The sequence below is a fragment of the Sphaeramia orbicularis genome, chromosome 16 (genome assembly GCF_902148855.1).
Source record: "Sphaeramia orbicularis chromosome 16, fSphaOr1.1, whole genome shotgun sequence".
Lineage (NCBI taxonomy): Eukaryota > Metazoa > Chordata > Actinopteri > Kurtiformes > Apogonidae > Sphaeramia > Sphaeramia orbicularis.
The window spans coordinates 3,994,228-4,010,170 of NC_043972.1; the positions used below are offsets into that span (position 1 = coordinate 3,994,228).

The window sequence follows — 15,943 nt, forward strand, 5'->3', positions numbered from 1 at the left end:
AACTAGGGTTATCAAAATTAACGCATTAACATACTTCTTTACGTTTTATTACCTCAGCCAAGGAACGGTGGAGGTTATAGGAGGTAGAAGCTCAGGAATACTTCTGTCCTCAGGTGGATTTCTATGATTTAATGTTTTTATGCTTTTATGCTTTTATGTGACAGGTAGAAAACACATCTTGTCTTTTAAGTCTACCTCTTTTTAATCTAAATTATTCACAGCTACTTATACTCTGGATTTATTTATTTATTGTATGTTGATGTGGTACGGCTGTGTTTGTGGAGCGCTGACCGCATTTTCTATTTTTTGAATTTCCCCTAGGGGATTAATAAGGTAAATCTATCTATCTATCTATCTATCTATCTATCTATCTATCTATCTATCTATCTATCTATCTATCTATCTATCTATCTATCTATCTATCTACCTACCTACCTACCTACCTACCTACCTACCTACCTACCTACCTACCTACCTACCTACCTACCTACCTACCCACCCACCCACCCACCCACCCACCTATCTAATAATATCTGAAAAATGCATTGACATTTCTGCACCAAATTTACGTAAAGACAGTCTGATCTAAATTATAGGGCCGTAACTTTCAACAAAATCATACACTACATTTGGTTCAGGGGGATTAAAAGTGCGCATCACGTTATGTTCTGTTTTGATATAATAACCTCTGAATTTACTCTGAGCTTTCATGAGCATCCAAATTACATGTAGGAAATTAAACACAGGAAAATACATGATTTGCAGAGAAAATTGCAAAATACAGAAGATAATATTATAATAAATGGTGATAAATCACTTGAGAAAGGTTAAATAGAGAGAAAATTCATTTGGGAACTGACACAAAAGTAGCTGTGGGTCTTTAAGGGTTAAATGTCATTTTTCACCTTCTCATTCTGAATATTACAGTTATTATCCAGGTCGTTTTTTCACCCAGATCCTTTTTATACAACTAATTTATTATGTATAGTGTGTAGTATTTGCTCTTGTTCCATTTTCATTGTGCTATCTATCTATCTATCTATCTATCTATCTATCTATCTATCTATCTATCTATCTATCTATCTATCTATCTATCTATCTATCTATCTATCTATCTATCTATCTATCTATCTATCTATCTATCTATCTATCTATCTATCATGTTTTTATCGGTGTTTGTCAGTCTGTCTGTTAGCAAGATAACTCAAAAAGTTATGGATGGATTTTGATGAAATTTTCAGGAAATGTTGATACTGGCACAAGGAACAAATGACTACATTTTGGTGGTGATCGGGGGTGTGGTGTGAGTGGGGGGGCGCGACTGATCTGCCTTGGTGGAGGTCTGCGCTCTCCGAGTGCTTTTCTAGTTTCTAATGCAAAATCTCTGACTCACCACTGCATTCTCTAAGACTTAGTGGGCTGGACATCATTAACCATCCGTAGACAAAAACACTGGTTTATGTTCATCTATAAAGCTGCTGGGTGAACTCCCAGAACACCTCAGTAATCTTCTATCTGTTAGCTCTAGTAGTTTTCATTTACTTTTCTCCAAGTGGTTGCTTTTGACTGTTCCCTGAGTTCTGACAGACTTTGGAAAAACAGCCTTTTCCTTCTGTTGTAGCCCATTTAGACTTGTGCTGCGTGTGTGTGTTTGTATGTGTGAAAGTGGGCGTGTATTTGTGGTGAGGCACTTGGTTGCTAGGGTTACCTGCACACCTGTGGGCATAGGTAGTAATCAGCCAGGCAGAGGTTATATTGAGGACTTGCAGCTGACGTCACTGGTCATGTGATTGTTGTTTACACCGCCATAGTGGTGGGCACGCCATCTGGATCCAGAAAGTCAGAACTGTTGCTTTATATCGTGTTTTTCTTTGGACTGGTGTTTGCGTGTTTTGTTATTTGCGAGTATGTCTGCTTGTGATAAAGGCACCAGAGATGAGTTTACATGTTGACTAACAACAGCGATGCGCAGGCAACTCGGAGGCAAAAACACCAGAACCAGCTCCAGCCGGCTCACATCAGCCGTACACCTCCAGGCTCTGCCCCTGAACTGGTGAACGAGCCCATATGTTAGCTCTGAAACGGTCCATGAACTGTCTCTGTCCAAAAGCCCCTCCCATTTTCACTTTCACGGCCGCATAATTTGACTTGACCGCATCAGGAAGGCTGTCCCATAGTTAAAGCAGACTGGCACAGATGGGTGGGCAGTATTGTCACCAGCTGCCTGCTCAACTCAGTGGTGTCGCCCGCCGTAGCTCCGCCCACTTCCATCTGCCTCACCCAGCTGAGGAAACTCAAAGGGAGAAGGTAGATCCACAATCACTCTGTCTGTATAGGTGATAGTCCAGGGGAAGCCCTCCTGTAGGTTTAAAGGGGTCTTCATCACCGTACCACATGATGACTATACCTATTTTCCACGCCGCTAAGCATAACAGACACGCAGGCTAACTATACAGGATGGGGAAGCAAAATTTACAATGAACATTTAGTTGTTTTTTCTCAGCAGGCACTACGTCAATTGTTTTGAAACCAAACATATACTGATGTCATAATCATACCTAACACTATTATCCATACCTTTTCAGAAACTTTTGCCCATATGAGTAATCAGGAAAGCAAACGTCAAAGAGTGTGTGATTTGCTGAATGCACTCGTCACACCAAAGGAGATTTCAAAAATAGTTGGAGTGTCCATAAAGACTGTTTATAATGGAAAGAAGAGAATGACTATGAGCAAAACTATTACCAGAAAGTCTGGAAGATACTATTAAAGAAGAATGGGAGAAGTTGTCACCCCAATATTTGAGGAACACTTGCACAAGTTTCAGGAAGCGTGTGAAGGCAGTTATTGAGGATGAAGGAGGACACATAGAATAAAAACATTTTCTATTATGGACATTTTCTTGTGGCAAATAAAATCTGAGATACCAGGTATTGCCATGGCTTAAAGCAAACTACCCAGATGGAAATTATGTATGGACACAGGATGGTGCTCCAGCCCACACAGCTAGAAAAATACAAGATTTGTGCAAATCCAACTTGAGCAATTTTTGGGAATCATGTTTATGGCCGCCTTCTAGCCCAGATCTAAACCCTCTGGATTCTGCTGTTTGGGGCGTTTTAGAACATGCTACCAATAGAACATCACACAGCAATGTCGACTTTCTTAAAGATACTATTAAAGAAGAATGGGAGAAGCTGTCACCGGAATATTTGAGGAACACTTGCACAAGTTTCAGGAAGTGTGTGAAGGCAGTTATTGAGGATGAAGGAGGACACATAGAATAAAAACATTTTCTATTATGGAAATTTTCTTGTGGCAAATAAATTCTCATGACTTTCAATAAACTAATTGGTCATAAACTGTCTTTCAATCCCTGCCTCAAAATATTGTAAATTTTGCTTCCCCACCCTGTACTGAGAAGCTAGGCTAACTGTTGTAATAACTATAAACAGCGGTCGGCAGAACAGAACCACCGCTGCCACCAATAGAACCCAGCGGTCTGTATGCAGAACTGATACTGGTGAAAGCCAAATAATAAAGGGCACACAGGAGTTTAGCAGGTCCACTGTTTAACACGCTGTACGATCCAAGGAAAGCTTGCCTACCAATACGGCGTCGTAAACAGACAACCACGTGATCATGTGACATTTGTGCAAAACCTCAATCAGGGAGACACAAGTGATCAGAGAAGGAATCTGAGCCATGGGAACCGTGCCTGTGTGTGTGTGTGTGTGTGTGTGTGTGTGTGTGTGAGACCGTCTGAATGGGTGTTAGTATTTTTTGTCTTTTTGTTTATGAGCTCATTCTAAGTCATTCAGCCCTTTTGTAGGTGTTTTTTTAAGATTTGCAAGTTAATAAAATATTAAACGCACATCCAGAACAGCTGTAGAAGAACTGTCCACTGGAGCGACCAGTACACATGAAAGGGTTAAGAATGAAACCAGAACTGGTGTGTTTCTGTGTTTTTGGTTCTGTTTCTTTCTTGCAGTGTTTCCAGTCTCATTCCAAAAAACACATAATACGTAACGACTCCTTAAATCTTCCACTGACAGCGACTTTATAGCTGACCCCTCAAAAATGAACACAGACACCATGATTAGAGTTTATCAATTCTCCACAGGCTTCAGTTGTGGAGAATAAGGACCTGCAGTGAGCTCTCCCAGTCTGCAGCCGTTCAGATGATTAACAGCTCCAGAGGAAGCTCTCAGTGTGATTTACCCCCCCGGTGTTAAACTGAAGACTGACACAGCAAGAAACACACTCAGCCTTCAGGAGGATGCACCCTCAGGTCGACTCTGGGGTCTGGGTTCCTCTGTGGTTCTTTGTGTGCATTAGTGCGCTTTTACAGGGTGGTGTGACTCACAAAACCTCGCCGCCCTCGGGTCGGCGCTGGAGAATAAAATATTTGTGTGCAGTACGGTAAAACGCCGCCTCCACCGCTTCTCTTCACTCGTGTGGTGCTTTTCGGAGACTTCTCACCCTGATGCTACATTACACTCCCACACCGGAATACACTGAGTTTGGGTCGGGTCCAGGAGACTTGTGCGGCCTCGGTCAATATTGACTTGCGCTGCCACTGAACACCAGCGAGCCTCTGGAAAAGACAAGATGTGGTGTTCTGCTGTGGTCAGAGTCAACATAAAATTAAAGTGGAACAAACTGTTAAGTGTTTGTGGGGAGTCTGATTAGCTGAAATGTACTATTGATTCTGGAAGCTTCTGTATTCAACACAATAAAATGCACCGCGTTCGTACTTTTATGACCAATGTGAATTTATCTCATTCGTATGATTGCACTTAATGATTACACTGGTGAACAACAAATTTATTGTTTCAGTTTTTTGAGCTGATTTAGGATCATTTTGGTGTGCTGAATCCAAAAATCACATTCATTTTGCTCAGTCAGGTCAACTTTCTGAACTATGTTACATATTGGCTTTTTAACATTTTTGCTTACATTTATGGGCATTTTCACATCATATGATACAAAATTCTTTCATATTTCTTGCAATAAATGAGTTCTGAAGATTTTACTTTTGCCAATTTATGATTATTTTTTTTAATATTACAGGTGAATGAAATGGCTTCGACTAGAAGATCTGGCAAAAATAAGCCTGACATATTCTGCTACGTCTGTGGTGAATACACCATTGTACCTAACAGGAATCCTGTTAGAAAATGATTTTTTTTCTCTTAAAACCTATTTTGGGTGAGAACTATATAAAAAATCAACTGATAAAGTCACAAAAATGTAATCAATTTTGTGAGAAGATCAAATTTTTCAATATCAAATTAGCAAAAAAACCTGACCTGATTGAGAAAAACAGATGTCATTTTTGGATTTAGCGGTGCAAAATGGTCCTAATTCAGTTGAAAAAACCTAGACAACTTGCAAAAAACATTTTTCAGTGTTATTTAATTCAGTGGTTCCCAACCTTTTTTGGCTTGTGACCCCATTTTAACATCACAAATTTGTGGCAACCCCAGAATTTTTTTTTCTATAATTAATTTGTTTTTGATCATGTAATAGTTTGCTATACTATGTTGCAAATAAATGTTAATTTTAGACACATTTAGTCTATATAATGTATATTATTATGGACAGAGGCAGCAAATCCAGGTGTAGATTCCTGCACAAAGGGAGAACTGGATTTTCCTTGGTCAGGATATGTCCAGTCAGTCCAACTGTGATTTACAAGGAGGACAATTAATACTGAACAAACAAGAACTGAAACTATGAATTATGAAAAAAATGCAGCATCTGAAACTGACCACAATGAACATGTGACAGATAAACAGAACCACAGTGCTGCAGTTTCAGCTTCACAGTTAGCCATGTGTTTTATGGATTGGGATTGTCTCTATCAACTCACCATATAGATTTTATTTGTAAGTTTTTTTTTTTGTTTTTTTTTTAATCAATTACTAGAAATTTCAGGCGACCCCGACTGACCCCAAGGTTGAAAAACACCGTGATAATGGATTAATCTGCGTTAATTTCGACAGCCCTAGTTTTAATATTTGAAAGTAGAAATGCTTTCTATAAACCCTATGAGGTACACATTTGAGTTAAAAATGATCTCTTGTAATTACAACTTGAGTCTTACTCAGTCAAATCTAATGATAATTCTCCTCAATGTCACTTCATCGCAACAGAAACGTGAAGTCACACATTTAATCAGACACGACAACAAGGTTGAAAAACACTGATTTAACCAGATCGACCAGATTCAGAAATAGTTTTTTTTCCTACAACTGTCTCCCTGCTGAACTCTGCTCCCAGGCTCCCTAACCCCCCCCCCCCCACACACACACACACACATACCCACCAACCACCAACAAACCACAACCCACCACCCCACTCTCTGTGGATGTTCTGCGTATAAATATACATTCTGGACATATATTCGGTATATAATTATTGATATATATATGTATTCTGTATATATTGGAAGTATCCCATTGCACTAGAGCTGCACAATATATCGTTTGAGCATCGACATCACGATGTACGTGTGCGCAATAGTCACATCGCAGGTCCTGTAATGTAGGAGGTAAATGAACTCAACATGTTCTCATCTAATTTCAAGGATATGTGACACACAGTGCACACAGCACCCACCAATCACAACTGCTCTTAATCAGTTTGTCGTTGGTAACAACATTGAAAAATGAGCAACGAACAAGACAAAATCACTGTAAATGAAAACTTGGTGCCCAAAAAGAAAAGCAACGTCAGTTATCTGGAATTATTTCGGCTACAAGAAGGATGAAACTGAAACGTGTTTTGTGTCGACAGTGCCTTCCACCTGTTGACACGAGAGGAAACACAACTAATTAGTTGGACCATTAGTGTCAGCACCACACAGCTGTTAAATACTCCGGAGTATTTTTTCATATCGCAATATATATAGCAGGGTTAAACAAAATCGCTATATCAGTTTTTTCCAATATCGTGCAGCCTTTCTTTGCACTACTGTACATAATAGACATTCACGTAGATGTATACTATATAGCATTCATACCACACTTCCTGTATACACTATAATATGTAAAATACGGTATCATATGCCATTTTATTTTGTAACATAATATTTAATCACTGCTTAAGCACGTCTGGTTAGATGCAAACTGCATTTCATTGCTTTGTACTTGTGACGGCAGTGACAATAAAGTTGAATCAAATCAAATCAAATTGAACACACAAATGCACATAAATCATCTGTTTTTTACTCCATTGCGTTACAGAGCCGTTTTTACGTCTCTTTTTACCCCATTTCTGTGCTGTACGTTGCCTTTTCATGATGTTTTATTCTTATGAAATTTCACTTTCAGTCAGAGTTGCTGTTTTTTTTTTTCAGCTACTGAGTCTATTCAGAGGACAGATTTACTGAAGCTCAGCCCAGTTCTTAACTCTGCCCCAGTTCTGCAGTGAGCTCATGCTTACAAAGTCATAAAAATAAGCATTCAATAAACTCAATCTGCAAACTAGACCTGCTAGAGATTTGATGAATAATAACGAATATGACATATTAATATTATTAATACTAAATATAGAAATCTAATAACGGAAGTTGCATGAAATCTACCGAGCATGTTCTCAAATCCATGTTTAAATGTGTGTGGACTGACAGTAATATCATTTCTCATTTAAAGTAAATACCCACGACATGATTGCACAGACGAACTAGTAAGTTAGTCCGACTCAAAGGTAATAGTCTGTTGGAGTTAGGGTGATATTACAGTATATAACCAGTGGTCATGTGTCTACTGGATCTGCAAAAAAAAAACCCTTCTACTGCAGGATGTTGCATGATTTTGCAATCTTGTGAATTCAGCTGCTTCTCAAGGTAAAATGGTTTAGAGAAAAGGACTACTCAGCATGTTAAAAGTACAGGAAGTAAATTTTGTTCTCCTTTGGAGCAATTTTGAAAGATATATTTTGTTTTTTTGTATTTGTCAACACTAATATGGATATTTTTCTTAGCACATATTTTTTTCCCTCTATTCTACAAAATATACTCAGTGCCAATGAAAACACAACACTTGAAGATTCTTATATTTTTTTAAATCAGTGAGGATTTTTATTCCATAAGCTCTTTGGAATTAATCATAGGCCATTTCTATACAGTAAAAATAAAAAATCACATCCAAATGTGTTGAAAAAAAATAAGGATAAAGAAAGAAACTCAAGGACCCCCAAACCAAAAGTCCCACAGCGGTCCTGGAGGTGCTGCAGCTCAGTGTAGCGGTCCTGCTGTGGCGTGGTCACACGTGCTGGTCCAGGACCAGGTCTGTCTGCAGCTGAGCCAGTTTCTTCATGCCTCTGTTGCATCCTGACTATGGTGGACACATTGCATCCAAAACGGCGCGCCACCTGCCGAGCAGAGATTCCGGCCTCCAGGAGCCCCATAGCATGGCATCTGTGGTCAGGTGTCAGTCTGGGCATCGCTGAGTTATTGCAAATGATTTTGGTGCTTTTCAGTTTGCCTTTATATCCAGAACATGAGCACTCCTTAACTGACCACAGTTCCTTAAGTTGAGCAGTTCATTGCTGAGCAATGACAAAAACAAGTCTTATGAATGCAGACAAGTTCATTCAAGTGTGACAATAGCTCAACCCGTCTCAGGCTGTTAAGAAATTGTCTGGGATTATCTTATCCAGGTGAAACTGAAACATATTCATGCAGCTCAGGAACAATAAAACACATTCAAGTGTTGTGTTTTCATTGGCACTGAGTATATCTCTGTCCATATGACAATGCACCCACTCATCATTTTCTTCTTATTGTTGTTCGGAGAGTCATATCGTGTGAACAAACAACCTGTAAATAAATACTGACAATGCCAGGTATTCATAAAGATTTGGATGGTGCAATACGGTAACCCTTTTTAGTTCTTTATTCTGTAAGGATTTATCTGCAAATATTCCACCAGAGCAAGTTTCCCCCTGACACCAACGCTGCATCAATGGCTTAACAACACCTAAGTCCACTGTGATTTACAGAAGTTAAAGAGGTTCAAACAAGCAACAGTTTTCTCGGACTACAAAGTGATAATGGGTGAGCTTGACTTTTCTCCAGCAGTGGAACAGTATTAAAATAAGACATGTGTGGTTATGTAAGAGGAACAAAAAGGTCCTCACAAGGCCTGATATTCCTCTAACATTCTGCCGGTTGGTTTATTTATTCAATGGTAGAACATGGGCCAAGAAGTCATTACATCCTTGGCCCGTGCCACCAGGTTTCATTTAAACCAGTGCAGACAAAAGACAAGCATTATCTCCTGTGCAGAAAATACAGATAAAAGTACAACATGCATCCAGTTTGGTGTGTACAACTGTGTAACAATGAGCGACTAGAAACAGACTATAAGTTACACACTGTGCACTGTGAATGCATAATTCATTTGACAGGACAAAGAGCAGTCCAGGAGAGTTATTTTGAGATACAGCTGCTCATAAAAGCAAAAGAGAATAACAGAATTTCAGCCTGTTCGGTACAGGACACAAGTTTTCAAACACTTCATGGCAGCCTTTTCTAAAATTCACAGAAACTTCTAGAATGAGCAATATATTATGACTTTAACACCAAATCACCACTCATCATATATGGTACATATTTTATTTCTGTCTTTTTTTTTGTATATATTGTTATCTATTCAATTTTATTTTATGTATTTATTTTTGCTTTTACTATGTTTTCACATGTAGACTTTGTATGAATGCTATATGCCTCCTGTTCATAATCCTGATGTATTTTGGTCGATATATTTACATGTTTATGTTTACATTTAAGTTGGGGGTGGGGACAGTAGAAATGTACAGATTGTATGATGCATCTATGTTATGCTGTTGAAAATCCACAAATAAAATTATAAAAAAAAAAAAAAGTTTTCAAACACTTCATGGCAGCCTTTTCTAAAATTCACAGAAACTTATAGAATGAGCAATATATTATGACTTTAACACCAAATCACCACTCATCACACATGGTACATATTTTATTTCTGTGTTTTTTATATATATATATATATATATATATTTATATATATATATATATAGTTATCTATTCAATTTCATTTTATGTATTTATTTTTGCTTTTACTATGTTTTCACACGTAGATTTTGTATGAATGCTATATGCCTCCTGTTCATAATCCTGATGTATTTTGGTCGATATATTTACATGTTTATATTTAAGTTGGGGGTGGGGACAGTAGAAATGTACAGACTGTATGATGCATCTGTGTTATGCTGTTGAAAATCCACAAAATTATTTTTAAAAAAAAGTTTTCAAACACTTGGTTTTAGTTTGTTCTTTCATTTGGTTTTGATTTATTCTGAATGTCAGACAGATTTGCCAGGAATGTAAACTCAAATGAAGAGGCTATTAATCAAAAAAGTGGAAGATATAACAACACCAGCGCAGAGAATTACACACCAGAATCTTATATTTTTTTTCCTTACCATCTGGCTCTTGTCAAAATCCAGTCAGTCATGCTCCCTAAAGGATTCATTCTCCCAAAGTTGGACACTTCATGTGCTTTCTCTAGCGTCTCCTACAAGAATAATTACACAGCACAAAACACATCCATAATCCAATAATCAGCTAAGCACATTCACGCTCCCAGGAGGGTAAACTCTTTATTCTATTAACCCCGCGAATCAACACCCCAGAATATTCGGTGTTTGATCACACATTTAGCTGATTCTAAAATATAAACTATCGCAAACCGCTGACCACGCTGGGCTTTGGTCGATTTTTTCGGGGAACTGCGGAGATGGAATTGCCAGGTAGCAGACTGGAGCAGTGTACCTTTCAGTTTAAAGCCTGTTCTCAAATTGTCACCTTATCCTCGGTTCCCCTTTGCTCCCCGGGGCGTCCTCTGAGTGCCAATGAGCGAGTGTGTGCCCTTCACACTGCTCTTCCTGCGCCTTCGGTGTTTGGTTCCCTGCTATCAGAGCCCAGGGAGGTGTTAAAGGAGCAGGTAGGAACAAGTGTTCAGAGCCGCACTCATCGGCTCTCAGCAGATCAATAGGAGGCTATTAGAGCTTGGCCCTGTTACAGGGATTGACTTCTGGCACTGAGGGGAAGAGAGCCTCATGGGTTATTCATATTCAGTCCCACACACACACTGTAGATGGGTGTTAGATACACATCCCATCTCGCTGTGCGGACAGAACAAAGCAGGACAAAATTACTAGTGGAGGTTGTAAAATCAGCGACAGGGTGCAGAATGTCAGCGCTGAGGGGGTGAAGTGTGAAAATAACGGAGAAATGTTCAGCAGTGCGCCTGAAGAAAACCTCAGCCGGACAGAAATACATTCATAGAGTGAGCTGGGAACATTCACACAGATATGTTTCACTTCATTTTTTTTTTTTTTTTTTTTTTTTTTTTGGTCAGGATGTGTCATTGAGATCAAGACCTCATTTGCAAAAGACGAGAACAGCATATATATTTATTTACATATGCATCATAAAATGGTTCAGTCTAACAGATCAGCAATCACACACATCTACACACACACAGACACAAAAAAATAGGACCAATGGCCCTGGAACTTACCGGCCAAATTAAAAGCTTTGGGAAATGTATCCAGATCCATTTATTCTCACCCAGTTCTGTGTATTTATTCTATTACAGATATAGTCCATGTTTTGCTCATATTCCAATCAGATCTGTAAAAAATTCCAATTCCAACTTGATATCATTGATACTGATTTATTGGATCAATCCACTTCCTATCTGTTATAATGGGGAAATTTTTGAAAGTCACACCAAATCCAGAATCAGATCCAGATCAAAATAATTTCAATCCCTTGTGTTGACATCATCATACAGAAGCTGTATACCAAGTTTGAAGTCAATCAGAACTGGTGTTTCGGAGAAGGAGATGATTGAAATGTTTTCCCCATAAGAGCCCATGTTATATTTTCCGTCAGTTCCAGATCCAGAAGAAGATCCTGATCAGCATGAGGACATTATGTTTTGGTCATCTCCCCATCAGGGCTAGACTGGAGAAATTTACACTGGATATCATTTATATTTACTGAGTTATTGCATCCATCCACTTCCTATCTCTTATAATGGGGAAATTTTTCAAAGTGGCACCAAATCCAGAATCAGATCCAGATCCAAATAATTTCACTAACTTTTGTTGAGATCATCATAAAGAAGCTGTATACCAAGTTTGAAGTCAATTGGAACTGTAGTTTCAGAGAAGAAGACGATTGAAATTTTTGTAACGGACGACAGATGCCGCTGCCGGACAACAACAGCTTACGGCCTGTCGGCTGGTAAGCTACAAACAGCAGTTGTATGTCGTATTAATATTCCAAACTCTTTATTACCAGGGGGAAGTCTGGTACCAGAACACATTTAGGACCAAAACACCAATGAATCAACACTATGTATCCACAGACTGTACCACTCACTGAATAAAGTATAAATCTCATTGTTTCCACACATCTGTATTATGGTATCATCAAGTTTTCTTCTTAAAACTAAAACTCATAGACGCTTATTTTAATAGTTGCTCATATAAAAACTGTCTTATCTTCTTTTTCTGTATCAGCTGATAGTTTACATTATAGCTCTGTTAGTTCAGCTCTGTTTATAGTCAGAGAACAGCCACAGTAAAACCACTAATCACCTCCATTTACTGCCTGGTTTGTGTCGTCAGTAGCTGCACCCATTTAAACACAAATAAATCGCGAGTGATTTTGCAACAGCGGTCATTTTTGTGAAACACTCTGCCTTGCATATTTACTTTGATTCCCAAAATGTACCTGTGAGAGAATAAAAAGATGTTCAAAAAATAGTAGTGTGTAATTTTCGTGTCCTTTCTGCCATGTTACATGCAGATTTCCGTATAAAAATAATAGAAAAATGTGTTTTATCTGAAAAATAGTTTCTCTTCTTTCTCAGTCATTTTTAAAATAGACCTAAAGTGCTTCCACACTTGCTTCATAACATTAGTCTACATCTGGTTTTTTTCATTGAAGCTCCCACTTACATTTGATTTAAGTTTGACCAGTGAAACATCCTACTATTTTTTTAAAATGAATTCTAATTAAGCTGGAATGCTTACTGTTGTTCTGCTGATATGATGTTTTTTTTCCAATCAAAGCATCAATTTTGATGGTTTATTACATAATGCACCAAATTATTACGTTTCCTATAAAAAAAAAATAGCGCTACACCTGCATTTTGTAATAACTGCTGCAATACGTAATAATGCAGCAAAGTTTATTATTATATGTGTTCAAGAATTTTATTACAGAATGTGGCTAATATTGAACAAAAATAACTCAAACTATGAATTATGAAAGAGCTGCAGCATCTTAAACCGACCACAAAGAACATTTGACAGATAAACAGAACCACGGTGCTGCAGTTTCAGACTCAGAATTTGTCATGTCTTTTATGGATTGGGATTGTCTCTGTCAACACACCATCTATTTTTTATCAATAAGTTTTTATTTTTATTTTATCAGTTACTAGAAATTCCAGGCGACCCCATGTGGGGTCCCAATCCCAAGGCTGAAAAACACTGCTATAGTCAGATATTGGTAATACAGTGGATTGTTTTTTCTATTTTTAAAGGGGAAAAGTGAACTGTTGTGGTAAAGGGATCCAATTCATACTTTTAATTTTTAGACGGACATCTGACGTGTGAGTTTTGTGGAGTAACTTACTATATAAACAATTTGCTCTATATCTACATTGAATAAAGTCAGAGTTTACGGTGTATGTGGTTTTACGAGTGTCTGTGGTGAAATGAACAACTTTTTGGAATAAAAAGACTAAAACACTAAAAAAAAACCCTTCTGTCAAATTGCTAAATGACCGAATATGAGCATTATAACCTAAAATATGACATTTCTGTTGTCATATACCTCTTTTAATGAACTTTGCCGTCTACATATGTGGAAATCTGCTGGTGAAAGTTGACTCAGCATTACAAAGCTGATGTCTGGTACCATGTGCAGGCTTTTATATGAGACCAGGAGTAAAGAAAATGAGAAGGAGCAGGTAGTTAAACATCAGGTGGCAAGTACAGAGGTCCCAACGGTAAAGAAACACAACATTTCAGATTATGAAAGGGTGGAAAAACCCAAGTCTATTGAGATGTTACTCAACGGAAAGAAACGCATTGAATGACACTGAACCCAGCATGTCATTGTTTTTCTCAAATCTTATGTTTTGCTCTGTGAAGCCTAGTCTTCTGAAGTGTTGCTGTGTTTTTGTAAATGTCTTGTTTTCTGACCCTCAGGGCCACCGTAGGCGGGTAACTGTGGCGACAACACAGTCAACTACTGACAGAAACTGGCTGATTCTGGAGGTAAGAGTCAGTCTGAGTTACATTTCTTGAGAAAGTTGTGCATTGTGATCATAATGGTTTAAAGTTTTTCCAGATAGATATTATTCCCTGACAGTGAAAGAGCTATTTTGTGTGAAAACCTGAGGCAGATTTAGCTTTTGCCTCCTGATCCGAACCAAACCACTGATCTGGATCATATAAAATTTGGTCCAATTTCCATTTTCTCTTCCACGGATCATCACAGTGTGTGCTGACATTTCTGCAGCTCTGCAGACATAATAGTGTTTTGCATTCATCTACTACAGCCTTTATGTTTGTTGTATTAATTCAGTGAACGTTGCAGAAAACTTACATGATTAAATATTCACTAAGTCTGTTTCTTTTGTGCTTAATTGCATGTATATGTGTTTCTCATTCTGATGAGAACAGTGGACTTTTCTTTGGAGTGTCCATCTTTACCAGACATGCTCTCTGTCTTCACCTCAGCTGAATATATTAGAAATGGGACACAACCTGCAGTAAAATGCTCAATTTTCTGAAATCACTGTGAACATGTTCAAGGAATCCTCATAAAACCAGTGTAAGATACCAGTATTCCACATGATTACACTGGAGGATGCTCCATACAGAAATAAAGCCGAAGTAAAGAGATTCACAAACACATACAAAATGTATTTAATGTAAACATTCTGTTTAAATGTGAAACTATGTATTTGGGCAATCTACAGTTTGAGTCATGGAACTTTAAAGACAAAAAATTATTAGCTATACTGTTGGCAGCCAGTAAGAAATGTGTCACGAGGAAATGGTTAAAAGCAGAACCACCCACCATTGAAGAATGGATTGGAATTGTCTATGAGATTCATGTTATGGAGAAGATATCCTTCTCCCTCAAAGTTAAAAAGAAAAATTTTATATTATCTGGTCCAAATGGACTGAGTACGTAAAACCAACCAGATCTGATTTCATCTGATCGTATTTGTGATGTGTGCTTTGTGTGAATCTATTTGCTGTTATGTGAAACTGAGATTGTGTGAGGTGGTGTGCTCCCCTGTTCTGTTCTGTTGTATAAATGTTTCACCAGAAATTAATGGTCCATCAAGAAAAATTCTAGAAGGGCACTATGGATATAAGCAATGAAACTTTCTGTATTCATCCTATTACATACACTGAACAAAAATATAAACGCACAACTTTTGTTTTTGCTCCCATTTGTCATGAGCTGAACTCAAAGATCTAAAACTTTTTCTATGTACACAAAAGGCCTATTTCTCTCAAATATTGTTCATAAATTTGTCTAAATCTGTGTTAGTGAGCACTTCTCCTTTGTCCTTTGCTGAGATAATCCATCCACCTCACAGGTGTGGCATATCCAGATGCTGATTAGACAGCAGGATTATTGCACAGGTGTGACTTAGGCTGGCCACAATAAAAGGCCACTCTAAAATGTGCACTTTTACTGTATTGGGTGGTCCAGGGGGGTCAGAAAACCAGTCAGTATTTGGTGTGACCACCATTTTCCTCACACAGTCTTCTTCATGAATTCTCTGAAACAGCTTTGGAGATGGCTTATGGTAGAGAAATGAACATTCAACTCACAGGCAAAAGCTCTGGT

The 15,943-nt window shown here is 38.1% G+C and overlaps 1 protein-coding gene across 1 annotated transcript in view; it reads right to left on the reverse strand.

The window, feature by feature from the left end:
- Window positions 1-15,943, reverse strand: part of gask1a (golgi associated kinase 1A) — a 78,130-nt gene that overhangs the window by 27,573 nt on the left and 34,614 nt on the right. The window lies entirely within an intron of this gene.